Source organism: Pholcus phalangioides, unplaced genomic scaffold (assembly GCF_987345545.1).
Source record: "Pholcus phalangioides strain wild (caught in Gottingen) unplaced genomic scaffold, Ppha-v1.0 ptg000018l_1, whole genome shotgun sequence".
Classification (NCBI taxonomy): domain Eukaryota; kingdom Metazoa; phylum Arthropoda; class Arachnida; order Araneae; family Pholcidae; genus Pholcus; species Pholcus phalangioides.
In genome coordinates, this window is record NW_028301611.1 from 8,297,083 (window position 1) to 8,314,690 (window position 17,608).

Genomic DNA, 17,608 nt, shown 5'->3' on the forward strand with positions numbered 1-17,608 from the left:
ACACCCTAGACCCACTAGACTACAGAGGCAGCGAATTTCTCAATTTCTCCTTGGAGCTCGTGTGCACTGTACGGCACCGTACACGGACGGCCGGACATAATTCAGGATAAATCGTCATCCTCGGATAAGTCGCCATCTAGTGGCATCGTCAGCAATTATGAGCTTCGGTCTGAATTGTGTCCGACCGTTCATGTACGGTCCCGTTCAGTGCACACGACCTCCAAGGAGAGATTGAGATATTCGTTGACTCTGTAGTCTAGAGCGTTCACCCGGCAAGTGAAAGGACTTGGGTTCGATTCCCCGCAGGGGCACAGTTGAATTTTCTCTCTTTCCAAAAATACACTGAGCCAAAAAAAGTGGTAAACCTGCCTAATATCGTGTAGGGCCCCCGCGAGCCCGCAGAAGTGCCGCAACACGACGTGGCATGGACTCGACTAATGTCTGAAGTAGTGCTGGAGGTAATTGACACCATGAATCCTGCAGGGCTGTCCATAAATCCGTATGAGTAAGAGGGGGGTGGAGATCTCTTCTGAACAGCACGTTGCAAGGCATCCCAGATATGTTCAATAATGTTCATGTCTGAGGATTTTGGTGGCCAGCGGAAGTGTCTAAAGTCAGAAGTGTGTTCCTGGAGCCACTTTGTAGCAATTCTGGACGTGTGGGGTGTCACATTGTCCTGCTGAAATTGTCCAAGTCTGTCGGAATGCACAATGGACATGAATGGGTGCAGGTGATCAGACAGGATGCTTACGTACCTGTCACCTATCAGAGTCGTAGCTAGACGTATCAGGGGTCCCATATCATTAGATAGATTTACTTTTTTACCGGATTCCCGATATTCACGGTACACTCGTGAAATGGTCATACGTGAAAATCCAAATTTCATCGCTACCTCGGATATGCTATGTCCCATCTCTCGTGCGCCGACTATAACACCACGTTCAAACTCACTTAAATTTCGATAACCTGCCATTGTAGCAGCAGTAACCGATCTAACAACTATGCCAGACACTTGTTGTGTTACATAGGCGTTGCCGACCGCATCGCCGAACTCTGATTTGTTCCATATATCTTTATTTGCATACGCATGCCTGTACCAGTTTTTTTGGCTCTTCAATTTACATCTTGCGGGATGCAAGAATATTTGCCGAGATCTGCCCTCAGGAAATATACCATCGCATCATCCAGTGGAGAGTGACGTCATCCTCGGACTTCATTCATAGTTAGAAAAACTGATGACATCACCATGGCCCCCACATCTTGATGTAGGGCCCCTAGGCTGGGACCTATGGAAGGCCCCCCCCCGAACTAGATTTTTCACGGGCCCGCCCTTCTATACTGAATATATAGCATGAAAAAATCAAAAAATTATGATAATTGTCCCGGGCCCCAGGGCTAGAGCTCTGTCAGTCCTGCCCACGTGGGGGCCATGGGCATCACACACTGCACATGACAGGCATTGCACAGAAACAAACCTCACGTTAGATCCACAACACAGGTTAGAAATTCCGCAGAGGAATGTGCGCGATGTGCATGTGCGGTTTAGTAGCAGCCGGACAAGAACCGAGCTCTCAAATACGACGCCTGGGCATGAGAATATGCAAATAAGGTAAGTGACGCGCAGTAAGCAAAGGGAGTGTGGCCTTAAAATTTTTCACACACCCCGTTTCTACACATTTTTTGTCATGGATTGTATTGAAAAGAGAAACGTCATCCCTTTTTTTTTTCTACTGGTTCCCGATCCCGTTTCTGATGCCGCCGGAGACGGGACAGAAATGGTCTCCGAAGGTGAGGCGACCCTAATTGGTAATGCTGTCGGCAATTATGGGGAGAGGATTTTGAAGTCACGTGACGTGCTATTAATCTATTCCAGTGGACGTGACACAACAACCCGAGAGATCCGTAGGATACATCATAGGAAGGGGGGTTTTGAATGGGATTGGGGGGGGGGGAAGCTCGCTCTTCGACATTGATCCCCCCCCCCGGGGTTTTTGTTTTTACCCCTTTATTATGAAAAGAGATGTCAAAAATGAGACGGAAAAGGCTCAGCCCTCACTCTTTCTACTTTATTGTCGGTGAAATTAATCAATTATTCATGAAAACAGTGCTTACTACGAGAAATGCGGTGCCCAATGAAATCACGGCCACTTTATACTAGATTTAAACTACAATAATGACACAACTACAAATAATGATTTTAACAAATACGTTGTAATCACATGTAAAAATAGTTTCGTGCACTATGTGTACGAAAAGAGAGAGAGAAAGAAATTGCGAAATGATGAATGATGTACGGGGTGATTATAAAAAAACATTATCCCGACATATGGGCCCCTAACTATCACACCATTCACAGAAACTGAATGAAATTTTGGCATAAGGTATTTTGAGGTATGCGCTCAAGAATGATATGGAAAATAACAGTGTCACTCTAACAGTTACGGTTACAGTGAGAAAATTTCGAAAATATCAAATGGCAACACCAAGTTTCTTGTATTGGAATGCGATCTCCACACTGAAAAACACTAAATAGCGTTGGAATGGCACCTGTAGCACGAAAATCCCCGGAGCTAGGCAAGGAAAAAGTAAAAAGGACTTTGCCGTGCACCAGAGCATTAACGTTCGTTTCATTCGTCACACCGTTTGAGATCCCAGCCTGATTAGTCCTCCACAAGGTCATGTGGGAAATTTGTGAAACACAATAAAATGCTTTATTTTATGCTGCTTCTCTGTCCTTATTGGTTGTCCTCACTTTTAGCCTATCTACCGCCGGTGATTTTCATGCTACAGTTGCCGTTCGAACGCTATTTAGGGGTTTTCACAATGGAGATCACATTCCAATACAAAAAACTTGGTGTTGCCATTTGATATTTTCGAAATTTTCTCACTGTAACCGTAACTGTTAGAGTGACACTGTTGTTTTCCATATCATTCTTGAGCGCATACCTCAAAATACCTTATGCCAAAATTTCATTCAGTTTCTGTGAATGGTATGATAGTTAGGGGCCCATATGTCGGGATAGTTTTTTTATAATCACCCTGTATATGGTTGTGCATGTAAAGTATAGATAGATACGTGTATATGTATGTTGTTTAACGTACTAACTGACATTCATAAGGGGTCATTCAAGTATTACGTCAGCATCGATGGGGGGGGGGTGGTTTCCGATTTGCTGACTTTGGATGATCTTACGTCGTCAACCACCGTTTACGAAAATATTCTTAATGGCATCTTACTCGGTGCACCAACAACGAGAGAAATCCAGCGCCGCCATTATTTAGGGGGGGGGGGGCGTTGCTTTTGAAAACACACTAAAAATGGTACATATATATACAAATATATATATATACATGCATTGAGTACATGTGCTCTGCCCCCCCCCCCCCCGCCCTGGAAAAAGTTGAAATGACGGCCCTGGAGAAATCTTTCGCTAGTTTGTGGGCACCTGAACTCCAACGGGTTCTCCCTAATTATAAATCCCTTACAGAGCCTCTTCAGCGATCTCTAAATATTTCACGGATCCTTCAAGTGCTCGGGAAATGTGTCCGGGCTGCTTATAAGTGCTACGCAAATGTTTTCGGGCCGCTTAATTGCTTTGGAACCGTGAAACGCATCACTCAAGTGATCCGTAATTATGCCACGGATCACTTAAGTTATCTGGGAAATGTTCCGCGTGTAACTTGAGTAATGTAGAAACACGCTGGAGGGCGGGAGGGGGGCGCTTAAGTGCTCTAAAATTGCGCCAATTCTTGTGGAAATTCAGAATTTATGAAAGAAATTATTATTACCGCAAACTCGGGGGGAGGGGGCCTAGTGCGACCGCACCTGTCTGCGGTCACACCACCTAAGGGCAGCTCTGCGCGTGCTGACAAATTGTCTGGAAGTTTCGCTCGAGCTGATAATAACGTGATCCACACGTATTCCCAAGGGATCAGCATGATCCGTCCAGGGAATTTGTTAGTGTTAGTAAACATCCATGCCCGAACCGGGATTCGGACCCAGACCTGCACAGTGAGAAGATAGTTCCCTAACCACTCGACTGCCAAGCGGCTTGATGAATATACTGTTTGAGAGTTTCCAAACTAGAGCTAAGGCTTCAGATGCAGTAGGTACTGATTAAGAAATTTTGCGATGTTAATTAAATTGTCATTTTACCCCGGCTGACTATTGATTCCGTACTGCGAGCGACTTTTCCCCTGTTAAATTTACTGATAAGTGGTGATGAAATTCAAATAGTATAGCGCCATCTATCGACGAATTTTTAAACATTTTTTTCCTTAGCCAAACAAAATTTCATTGCTTCAGCAGCATTCGCGCAAATTTTCAAGTCATTCTGGCTCATGGCTGTTATTTTACAACCTTTTTTTCATCGCAACTTTAATTATAATCAATCACCCTGTATTCTGTTGTTTTCGGAGAAACTTGCTTCAGAATTCGTTACAACTAGGGCTGGGATTTTTGTAAACCCAAAAGCCGACAGAATACGTTCCATAAAAAAAGCATTCATGTAATAAGAAACTGAACATATGCATTAAGAACCTAAAAAAAATATGCTTTTATGAATAGATGGGCTGACCATATTATCTCGAGAAAATTACGGGAAATTTTACAGAAAATCACCAATCATTGCCAAAAATGATGCCAAAAGAGAACAAGTAAAACTGCCAATTTTTGCTTATATCGCCGGCAAAAAAAACTGCCAGTCATTGCCAAAAACGGTAAGTAAAAGTGCCAATAATTGCTAAAATTGCCAATTGTGGGGAAATAAAGCTACAGAAGAAAGAGTTTAAGGGAAAAAAATCCGTCTTCATTGTTATGCTATGCCGAAATATGCAAGATAATGCTCCAAAATATGAAATACGCCTTAAATTCCTAAAGATCACGAAAAACACCTCAAAATTACTGAAAAATCATAAAAAACGCTCTCTATCGCGTAAAAACAGCGAAATATGCAAAAATGCATAAAAAAAAATTATGCAGTCATACAAATCTTGGCCCTAATTATAACGGTAATGTCGAAATTCGCAATTGTTCCATTCGTAAAACATATTTAGTGATTCGAAAAGTTTTCGTTACAAAGAGATTTTCGCTCAAACGGTATTCGTTAAAACGGGAGAATCGACTGTACCCCAGAAGTTTATATTTGCACAGGGTATGGACTTATGAAGAACGGGGCTCCTCGGGGTATGACCCCCCCCCCCCCCCGAAATCAACTGGAAATGAACCGGCGTCCAGAGAAATCACCCGGAGAGAAAGAGAGACAAAAGACAAAATTTATATCAATTTTAACGTTTTCCTCCGGAGAACGGTTCCGTACAATTTCCAGAGATTCTCCACAGAAGATGACCTGCTGCCACCACCGACAACCAACCACGGCCGGTGATCCTTCTCTCCACCTTCTTCGACTATTAGGATTGAAGTCGGCTAATTAGTGAAGAGTTTGGGGTGGCATCGCTACGCGACGGAACTGTGACAGCTCTTCCCGTGGTCCCGCGACGGTTTCGCGGATTTACCAACAGAGCCGGGCCACCCCCCACCCCACCCCACCGCCTGAAAAGGGGGTTTTGGTCGGGAAAGAGTGGGGGTGGAGGGGAGGGAGCTGCGCCTCATTAAGTCTACTTTCACAATAACCCGGCGCTACAACTGGAAAAGATGCGGTGGTACATCGGGAGAGAGAGAGACACACAGCAGCTTCTCCCCGGATAAAGGTTCGATTCCAGGAGTAGGAGGAGAGTACAAGTGGTGTGGGAGGAGTTCCTCTTGTGATGGTGGTAGTAGTGGCTGGTCGGGTAGTGTGTGTGTGTGTATGTTGTGTTGGGTGGCATATCCCTCTGGTAAGGTAGTAAAGTTTAGCGGAGAAAGCGCTCGCTAAATTGCCATAATCGGATCTGAGCGAATTCCCTGATTTCTCTCCACTTAATGCAATAGGATTTAGTCTTCACCGGAGTTGGAACGTCGCTCGGAATGACAGCGGGAACGCGGAGATACGAAAGGCTGAGGTAGGGCAAACAAAAAAAAAAATGCACTGAGGGGTTGGTGGTAGACTCCTTGACATGCGCAGTGTATCTTTTTTTTTTTTTTAGCTCAAACAGCAACAACAATCACCATTTTATTAGGAGGGTACGTGAGCTTAAAATATCACCGATCGAAACAGTAAAAAAAAGACGATGAATTTGCAATTTATAGGCGTGTTGGTCGAATGATTTCAAGTTGAGATGTACATACAATGATGATGGAATTCAAAAAGATTTACGATCGGCACTTAAGGGGTGTCGCGACCCCTGGAGTCGATTTTGCAAAGAAATGACTTTAAAAAATATATTTCCTGATTACTATACATATTTACTGTATAAAAAATTACAACCAAACCAACCTTGTTAAGCCGTCACCCCGGTTAATTCGTCGATTTTCTTCCCGTCCAGCTTTCATTCATACATAACAATGTTCATAAACCCCTCGTTTACTCGTCGCTGTGGGAAAAGTTTCAGAGCGGAACATATTGTATTTTTCGACGGCTTCCTATAAAGAATGAGCTTGGTAACAGCGCATTGCGCCATGCGTTCAAAAGTGACCATAAAAGGCTTGCGGGCCAAATTAGAGCGGCTCAAGTCATGGCCCCCACAATGGGTGGGCTGACAAGGCTCCTGCCCCGGGACAATTTTTCACATTTTTTTTGCTTTTTCACGCTATAAATTCATCATAAAGGAGTCCCCCAAGTGAAAGTCTTGTCTCGGGGCCCGCAAAAGACCCCAGTCTAGGGGCCCTGCTTCAAGATGTGGGGGCCATGGCTTAAGTAACGAAAGTTACGCCGAAGGATATCAATTTGCTTACTAAAAAAAAAAACAAACGTTATTGAAACGTTAGGGAACGTTTTTGAGCTGGACCTGATTTCTCTGCGTGGGACCCACTAATTTGGGGGCTTCAAATTTAAACAAAATACTTGTTGAAGAACCAGGCATTTTTCTCAAATTTGAGGCCTTCTGGTGCCAGCTTTTTCCTGCTCAGCCCAACTCCCCAAAGTCAAAAGTGAGCCCTGCCATATTTGAAATTACGTTGTAGTTATATCATGATCAGAAATTCAAATCACTGAAATTAAAATGACGTGTATATGCAAAATTGATGAGCAATACATACATATGTAGTTCTGTTGTAGAGAAAGGCTAACTATTCTAAGTTTCTCTGATTAGTGTAAATTAAAAATTACAAAGATAAATCACAAGCGCGTACCAGTGTATTCTGCTATAATAAACTAAATACCAAAAACTCAAAAAATTTAAAAATTCCGTTTTCTTTTTGTAATCTATAAATTTTGTTAACATATATACTGAGATTTTAATTCATATTTCAATAAATTTTATACTACAGTTGAATCCCGTTATAGCGAACGCCAAGATACCGGAGTAATCACTTCGTTATAATGAAATTTTCGCTATAAAGGAATTCCATTGTTCCTTTGCAAACTTATCTGGGGGGATTAGAAAAGTGTTAATATAAAAGTGCTATAACTGTATTCGTTGAAACGGGATTCAACTGTACTTTGAATTTATACGATTTTTACAATAAAATTGCACATTGAAACTGACGGCACTTTGCTTAAGTCGTCACTCCGCTTAAGCCGTCATCATTTGTTTTTTTATCTTCTCAAAGTGAAAGAACGAAGTAATGAATTATAGTGTAAATGAATACGAGAATAAAACACTTATGTCAACTCGATTTCCCTTAAAAAAAAAACTACTGCTCCAAAAATTCTGAAATTTTGCAGAAATTTGCATTTGGCATGTTATTAAAGTGAACTTACGCTTTAGCAATTGACCAATGCGATGTATTATTAAAAAAAAAAATGTTGAATTCAGATTTTTGAAACTTATATTTTCTTTGAAAGTTTAAAAAATTTATAAAATTTTAACGAATGGTGAGATATCCAAGTTCGACAGCAACATGTAGTATAAATACTCCAACAAAATCTCATAAATTTTGAGATGCAGTATTATTATCATTATTTCAATATTAACGGGTGAGCTCACAAAAATTGCAATCTGTAAGGGGAAATCACGTTCATGAGTGTTTTTTCTTGTATTAATTTACACTATAATTCATTATACGAGGTACGTAGCAAACACGGAGAGGATTATGGCATTTTACTGGCGATCCGTTGACCCTAAAAGTATACTTTGATATTAGAAAACGTTACCAAATAACATGTAGTACTCAGATATGTCTAAATTTTCACCGATTCACCTTTCGCCGATAAATCTAAAATCCAATTCAATAATCCGATCCACATAACGCAGAAGAAAAAAAAAACTGCGTTAAATGCAGGTTAAACGGTTATTCAGCATTTTTACAGCTTTTTTCCCCCAATTTTCCCCAAGTTTTTCGAATTCGAGAGAATATCTCAGTGAATATTGCACTTAGAAACACGGAGCTTTTTTTTTTGTTGGCATCAACAGAGAGATAGGGTAACAACCCTCTAATTTGGTTTTGAGACACACGGGGACTGTAAGAAGAATCAATTTTTTTTTACTGTAATACTTATATAATCCGCTGCAACATGAATGGTATATATCTGAGTATTACACGTTACTTGGAAACTTTTTCTAATTGGAAGTATTCTCCTAGGATCAACGGTTCGCCAATAAAATGCCATAACCCCCCCCCCCCGTCCCGTTTGCTATGCACCATGTATTATTCCTTTGATCATTTGAGTCGCACCACGGTCATTTTCTGCACACGAGGGATTATTAGACCGGGACCTACAATTTTTTGCCGATTCCGAACGGCAGGCTTGTTTCTTATACTCATCGAGAGGCTGGTACGCTAACCCCTCGATGGGGGACCCCCTGCGGTAGCAATTTTTTGCTGCGGTCAAGTCGCCGTTTTTGTTGTACCCCTGTGTCAGGAAAGTTTTCTGACAAGGGCGAACCGGGTATCGAACTCGCGACACCTCTAAATATCCTTTGGTACTTCAGGGGAGTATCTTATCGACTGGGCTACCGCGCCCTGTATTATTCCTTTATTTTGAAAGAACAAATTAACCGACTGACACGAAATTTTTTTAGTAATTTGATTTGCAATCGAATGAAATATTTTTTAAAGTCATTTTTGAAAAATCGACTTCAAGGGGCCAGGGGACGACCCACTTAAAAAAAGAATTCACTGGTCTGAATATTTGCAACGCAGAATATATATGAAAGAAATAGTTTCGGAATTGGTGAAAATTCAGAATAAATGAAGGAAATAGTTTCGGAATCGATGGAAATTCAGAATAAATTAAAAAAATAGTTTCGGAATCGATGAAAATTCAGAATAAATGAAAAAAATTAGTTTCGGAATCGATGAAAATTCAGAATAAATGAAAAAATTAGTTTCGGAATCGATGAAAATTCAGAATAAATGAAAAAATTAGTTTCGAAATCGGTGAAAATTCAGAATAAATGAAAGAAATAGTTTCGGAATCGGTGAAAATTCAGAATAAATGAAAGAAATAGTTTCGGAATCAATGGAAATTCAGAATAAATGAAAGAAATAGTTTCGGAATCGGTGAAAATTCAGAATTCATTTTTAAAAAAATTCCAGATTTGGTGGAAATTCTCAGAAGTTGTAAAAGAACTAATTCCAGAACTACTTTCGACACGGAAATGCAATTCCACGGAATTATTTCTATCTAGATGAAAATTTCCAGAATTGATGAAAATTCAGAATTTATGAGAGAAAGTACTTGTGACCGTAAGTGCGAGGCCCCCCTCCCCCCAGGCCCGGTGCGTCTGCATCTGTCGCTCACCCCCTAAGGGCGGCTCGGTTCTCTGACACTGTGAAGTTAGGAAATATCGCAATTATACGGGAGTTTGAAACACTCCGAGTTCTATAATCAATATTCTCATAAACGGTTTAAAATATTCAACGAAAAAAAAATATATATAAAATAGAAACTGGAACGGCTCTTTCTCCGCTTTTCCCCCCAAAAAAATTACGGCTGAACAATATGCGTTATTTGCGAGACAAAATGACGCGAGTAATCCGTTTTACCTCCAATCTGAGAACTGGAAGAGGTTTACGGATAATTAAACACAAATTTCGATCATTTTTCAGAGATAAATAGGATAGAGATCCGACATGTTTAACTGCTTTCCAACAGCGAATAAGACAAGCGGAGATAAAACAAAAAGTATCACAAAAATGGGTTTACGCCCAGCTATGGTCATCTTTTAATGGCCAATAACCAAAAGAGCAAGTTCATTTATTAGAATAACACCTACCTGTCTTTCTGGACCAAATCGCGATGGATATTTTTATAATTATAATAAGAGGAGGGTAACATGCTTGGGATATGATCTAAAAGAACGAGTATGATCGTCCTTAATAATTCAATGGACATTCACAAGGTTTCGCCCAAGCCCGAATGGCTTGTGTATAACATTACCTACGGGTGGCAAACCTCTCTCTCTCGAACCGCGGCCCCTCTTAAACGTTATTATTGAGGCCTCGAGGCTCGGTGGTGGTAATTGTGAGATGTGGTAAATCCATTTCACGCTCGGTCAAATCTGTGATTCATAGACTTGATTTACGGTGTTATATGTGGTACGAAAGAGGGGGGGGGGGTTATGTTATGTGTCTCTTCCGTTCCGGTAGCTTTCCTGAGTGAAAAACTAAAACAAAAAGGGTAATCCTGATTGGATTAGGACTGAATATGGCAGAAAGTGTTCAACATGATTGATTTTTTTCCGTCCCGAAAATATGGTTGTGGTGTTCTTTTCAATTTCAGAGATTTCAGTACAGTCTTTTCACCGTGAAAACACAAATTTCCTTAATCCTCTCCCCGGCATTGACGAGATATCGCGTTTTGTTAGAAGCCTCTAATTTTAGCTATGAGAAGTTCCGATATGATTTCATGAAAAAGTTTATAAATCAAGATGTGTAACGTCTAAATTTTTGCTTTTCCCAAAAGCTTTAGGCACATTATTGTAAAAGCAAATTCGTTTGAACTCGACTTTCCTACTCGACTAACCCATGCTGGTTATTCGAACAAACATTATTGTCCTCCATACCTTTTAGTGATAATTTCAAGCGTTTTCTTGAAGAATGGGTTTCCGTTAAACACATTGAACGATAGTTTGAAGCGGTTTCTTTTCGGCCTTTCTAGAAAGTCGGGACCGCATTGGAAAGTTTCAAATCCCATATACAAATACAACGCCACAACAGGCAAAATGCCCAACGAGGTGGCTGAGATAAGCTTTAGTTGCTTTGACGCTACCCAAAGCAACACAATTCTTGCGGATGGCGAAAAACAGTACATTAGCACATTTTCTGGAGATAAATATCATCTGTTCATTGATGGCGTATAAATATTGTTACGAAGTACAGGGGTGGGAAGTGACTAAGTCCATTTCGGAGCAGCTTTGGAGCAGCAAAATTCGGGATTCGGAGCAGTTTTGGAGCAGCAAAATTCAGGATTCGGAGCAGCAAATTCTGGATTTGGAGCAATTTTGGAGCAGCAAAATGTGGGATTCGGAGCAGATATTTATAAATTGGAGCAGTGAAATTAACAAAAATATTTTCGTTAACCCTCAACCCTTTTCAAAATAAAACTGCACTGTCTTTTGCTATGAAACATCTCTTCATCAGCTTGATTTTTGTTTTTGGTGTTTTAGTCTTTTGACACCTTGTTTGAAAGAGCGGCTGTCATAAAATTTTTTGCACCCGTCTATTTAGGATGATTTTTGCTTACTGAGGGCACTATTTGCTGCCTTGAACAGCAGCACTTCAAATGAGCTAAAAAAATGTTTATAAGTTTTTAATTTTTTTATACTTGGAAAGAAATTGTTGCAAAATGGGAGAAAATTTCGGAAGCATCAACTCGATGTTTGGCGATTCAGCACTCATTATCTGGCGAGATTGGCGATCTGGCACTCGTTATTTGGCGAGATTGGCGATTTAACGCTCGTTATTCGGCACCATTGGCGATTTAACCCTCGTTATTCGGCAACATCGTCGATTTACACTCGTTATTCGGCAAAGTTTCTAAACTAACATTCGTAATTCGGCGGACATGCGCTTTTTACTCCCGGAATGACAATTTTTTCACGAAACATCGGGATTTAACACAATGACAATCGACTACAGTAATTTCTGCTGCTTCCAGTGACGACTTTTTTTTAAACGGAAACACTCGAATTTGCACTTTAAAGCTGAAAGGCACTGCAAACCATCTTCAGTTCCACGATCACGGGCAATATCGGGATTTCGCAATGGAAAGCCCGATCAGGGGCCGATAGTTTAAGTATAGTGGAATAAAACACGCTCTTTTCGTAAAGAAACGTTTCGTGGCTAGCAGGAACAAAAAAAACTTTTGGCGTCCTTTCCGAAATTCCGGGCATACTGAAGCGAAATTCGCTATTTGGCGCAGAAAAATGCGAAAATACGCTATTGGAGCAGGATGGCGCAAGATATTAGTTTTGGCGCAGTGCGGCGCAATTGGCGCAGAGTTCCCACCCCTGGAAGTATAGACATTTGACTAACGCATGAAAGGCCCGCGTGGCATGCGATTGTGAGAAGAAGAACGCGATTCTAAAGGGACTCGGACAGGAGAATTCGGAGAGATAGAAGACGTTTGGAAGGCTGCTCGCTGCTCTAGTTTTAGCAGTACTTTTAGTTTATGTGAATAAAGCTGTTTATTTGTTCTCGAATCTTCGTTCCTGTGAATGTCTACCCATCCTCAAGTCCTCATCGAAGAACCCCGAGAGAGATCCGCGCGACGGGACGAATCTGGTGACAGGAGGTTCCACGAGTGGCAGCAACAACTGTGTCAGAAGCACGACGCTGCAAGGACTTGAATGGTGAAGACAAGAAGGATGAAGAAGGACGAGATGGAAGGACAGTTCAAGCAGCTGACGGCGATGAGGACGCAGATAAAAGTTAGCATGAACAAACAAGAGTCCAGCATCACCACTGTGAACAAATCCATAGCTGCTGTCAAGAAGGATATTGCCAACTGGAAACAAGACATCGCCACGGTCATCGGCGACGTGAAGAACCATGGACTCTCTTCGGAAATTCGGAGTGACCAGTTGCGTACAATGAAACAACAGAACGTCGTTCTAATTGGAGGTTGTCTCGACGAAGTCCTTCCGCGGTAAGTGATGGCCGTTCCAGAAGGAGGAAACCCCGACGGGAGCATGGACGATGGCGGGATCGGAGCCATTCTCTTGAGAAGACCGGGGAGCCGTAAGAGAAGGATCCAGAGGGAGAACCAGAGATCCCCATCGTGAGGGAACATCGAGGAGAAATTCCGGTGCCATATAGAGGAGACCATGCCCACGGAACTACCGTCGTTGTTTCAAGGTAGAAGGAAAATACGGACCTGCAGACCCTATGGTGCGACAGCTGAAGTCTCAGGACTTGAGTGACGATCCTTGGAGCGACGAGAACACCCGAAAGGTGCAACTGGAAGATCCTGACATACGACCGATCGTACACTGGAAGGAATCCACTGGGAACAGACCAGCGTGGCAAGACGTCACTTCTTCCAGCACGACCACAAAGATAAAAAAAAAATGATGTGCAAGTTGTGTACTGCATAATTATAGCCATCATTATTTTATGTGCAAATTCTAACAATCAGAAGACAAGTTCATTATGAGCAGCATAAACGCTTCGTAAGTATAAAGCGGCAATGTATTGCTTCCATGATATAGAGATAGACCAATCTATGGTGCGTTTTTTACATGTAGAAAAATTATTAAAGGAAGTCTTGTTACTATACTCTAACAAATTAACTGGAATTTAGAAGAAACGACACGACTAAGAGACATGTTGTTCTTTCCAGAAAGCATCTCCTTGAATCTGGATCTCCCCCTTCCTCCACTTATATACAAAGCAGATAGTGTAAAAATAATATGGCTTAAGAACAAAATTGTAGGGTTTGGGCAGTGGCGGATTAAAGTCGGTCGAGGCCCCAGGCGCAAAATATTGAGCCCCCATAAATTAGAAAAAAGTGTAAAGTTAGTGTTTTTCGGGGCACTTTAGACGTTGGGGCGCCCAGTGCGCTCGCCGTTAAATCCGCCTCTGGGTTTGGGTTATCCGCGAATTTTCCGTACTCGCGGTCAGCCCTGGAACGTAATTCCCCCTTCCCGAATGCGGAGGGACGATTATAATCTACACGATATGAATCCTATAAAACGGTTCACGGATTTGATCTTGATGATGTGATTCTATTCGATTAAACAGGCTAAAAAACATCACGATTATCTCGCACCATAATGGGTAACTATACCCGATTAAGTCTTTGCAGTTTGGTGCTTTTGTTCCTCAAATGGCACGCACTTACCACTGAATAAACGTATGAACACGTAAAAATGCGCATGAAAAATGGCCCAGTTTTGATAACTGATCTAGATAATAATCAGGAAAAAATGGCTTTGGTTAGACTTTACCGACAGAACACGTGCTAACACACACGCGCGCGCGCACATCCTCGCCAAGCTCATCAGCATTCATGAAAGGGTCGCCAACTTCTCACGTTGTATTTATTAGGGCACGGTTCGGTTAATGCGGGCAATATATTAATTCTCTTCCCCCCCCCCCCTTTTTACCGTGCAAAAAAATAAAATAAAAATACCACTTCCACCGTAATTGATTGTTTGGCAATTTAGGGAGAATGGAGGGTTTTTATCGCGAGACGAGTTCTACAGTCAATCTTTGGTGTATGTGTCATGTCATGTCCCGAGTTTCCCCTCTTTTTCCACCAGAGCATGTGGTGCAGGGTCAAAAAGAGCTTTTGTTTCATTATTCCGTTTAATTACGAGACGCGTGCGAATCGTGTGCGGAAAGTGGAATCGGGTAGTAATAGAATAATTGATGTCGTACGAGAGTATTATGAAGTCGCTTTTGATGATGATGGCGGAGGAGAAAATTAACTGGATGGGAGGTGAGACACATATTGTACTGCGTTAAATGTGATTGATAGGAATACGGAGCTTTCCTGATGGGAAAAAAAGAACAACAAATGTTGTTTCCATTATTATTATCATCGGATATTTTCGCCGGTGTTTTGCTTTTAAATGGAAATTTAATCAGTTGAAATTCACTTCATTTGTACCTTATCCACGTCCATATTTTTAACCGCACTCTGCAGTTGGATGTTGCCGCTGTGCGGTCATAGTGACGGACTCGCACCGCAAGAATCCGGGTTTGAACCCCACTGTGGTGGCCGACTGAAATTGATTTTCTGAGATGCGAATATGAGCCGACCTCCCCACTGAAAAAAGTCTTGCAACATACGTAAAAATATACACACATTACACTTCAATCATAGTTTAAAAAATAGGTGGCAGCGCTGAAAAAAAAATTCACATACACAACATTAAATATGCGCACTTCCTTCACAACTCATTCGGGAGTAAATTGCCCGTGGCGATAGACCCGAGTTGTGCTCGGTTGGAAAGAAATTGAGTGTTAAAGCTCGAAATGTGTATAAAAAGGTCACCGTTTGTGAAGGAAAAGAAAATTTAGGTGAAAGAATTACACATTTTTTTTAAATATTTGTAAAATTTCCCATAAGCTTATGGAGACGAGTCACAGGAAGCAATAAACACTCCAAATATACCGTAAGCACACGTGCACGTGAATTGTGCCTTTCAGGACCGTCATTTCAACTTTTTCCGGGGGGGGGGGGGCATAGCACATGTACTCAATGTATGTATATATATTTGTATATATATATATATACCAGTTTTAGTGTATTTTCAAAAGCCAGGGGGCCTAAATGACGGGCCTGGTGCCTTTGTGTAACTGGCAACTTTACTTGCCTTTGAAATTTTTTTTGGCTAGAATTAGCAACTTGAATTTGAAAAAAAAATTTGTGATAATTTGTGCCATATAGGCGTAAGCAAAAATTTTCTCTGGGGGGGGGGGTTACGTTTTTTCCTGCAAAATAACACTATAATCTCGGCTTGAATGGGAGGGGGGTTAGGACCACCTCCCTACTTTGCGTAAGCCAATGATTTGTGTACACGAACAGATTGACTTTTTTCACGTATTTTTATGAAATATGTTTAGCCTAGAAATTTATTGTGTTGAGTGAATTAATACTTTTCTACTAGAACATCTTTGGGATAGAACCACCTGTAGCCATTGGATACAGCAAGCCGACGCATGCGATATCTTTACCTTTTTTTGACAGTACAACCGAACCCGCTTATTAAAAACACGGATATATTACGAAGTACTCCTACTGTAATAATTGCGGTAGGACTTTCAACTTCATGTTTTACTTCTAGAAATTCACCCTGACATAACCTATTACACAGAAAGGGATAGGTATGCACTACACAATAAAATATAATCATTAAATTGTTAATTTATGCAAAAAATTCCAATTAATATAAATTTTAAAATTAGTTTGTTGCGCTAAGATTTACACGGATATTCGGCCGGGCCGAATGTTCGTCCCATCTCTACTCCTAGTTCGTTAATTCTTTCTTTAAATGTTTCGGGGAAAAAGAGAGGAAAAAATTTTCCGGTGCCAGTGCTCTTATTAAGAGAAAAGGCTTTGAATCTTGCATGCATAATTGGCAAAAATGATGTGAACGCAAAACGTTCAACGTCCACAGTTATATCAGGGGGGGGGGGGCAAAAAACACAAGGTTTGATACATATTGTTGTTGATATATTCAATCACGCAAAATTTTAATTAGTTGTTAATATTCATTAAAAATGTGTTATTTTAATCCATTCATTTTAATGAATGCTTAGATTATCGAAAAATGCGTATCAAGCAGTTTCATTTTGCTTGAACGCATCATTTTTTCCAAGCCGGTACGGATATAACGAATAGTTTCGCTGTTTTTTCCGATTTCGTTATAAACGGGTTCGACTGTATATCCAATGACTTTAGGCGAAATAACTTCTTCAGTGACGTCACGTGCTCCGCGCGGAAGCCTTTTGCTGCAAATGGTGTTGATAGAACCCCTTGGAGGGCCGCAGTTTACCCATCACTAGTGTAGACAAATACAAATACAACGCCACAACAGGCAAATTGCCCAACGAGGTGGCTGCATCATGGATCCCCGAGCCCCTACCTACTACTGCTACACCACCCCCCCCCGCGGAACCCCCCAACGAATCGTTACATGCGGGAATGTGCGTGTACGTGTAGTGCAACCTGACGTAAAGTTTTTTTTGTTTTCTGTGTAATGCTTGTTATGTGTAGTGCTGTCATCTGTCCCCAGTTTTACTAACTATGAGTGAAGTGTTATGGTTGAATGATTTACCGTTGTAGGACTGTTGCTCTCTGTGGCGAGACTTTTTAACGGGGAGATCGGCTCGCATTTGCGCCTTGAAGTTGGGAACCACAGGAAACCAACTTCAGCCGACCACCACTGTGGGGTTCGAACCCGGATCCTCGCATCACGAGTCCGGCACTATAACCACTCGACCACCACAGCGGCAATCTAAACGATTTTCAGGCGCCTGGACACTTCCGAGGGAGCTCCCTTAAAACCGTGACTTACAAATAAATTTCAATCGGGGGTCGACATCCAAAAACACATAAAAATAAAACTGAATAACATACAGGAACGGCGGAAAATATCTGTTCAGAAATATGAACAC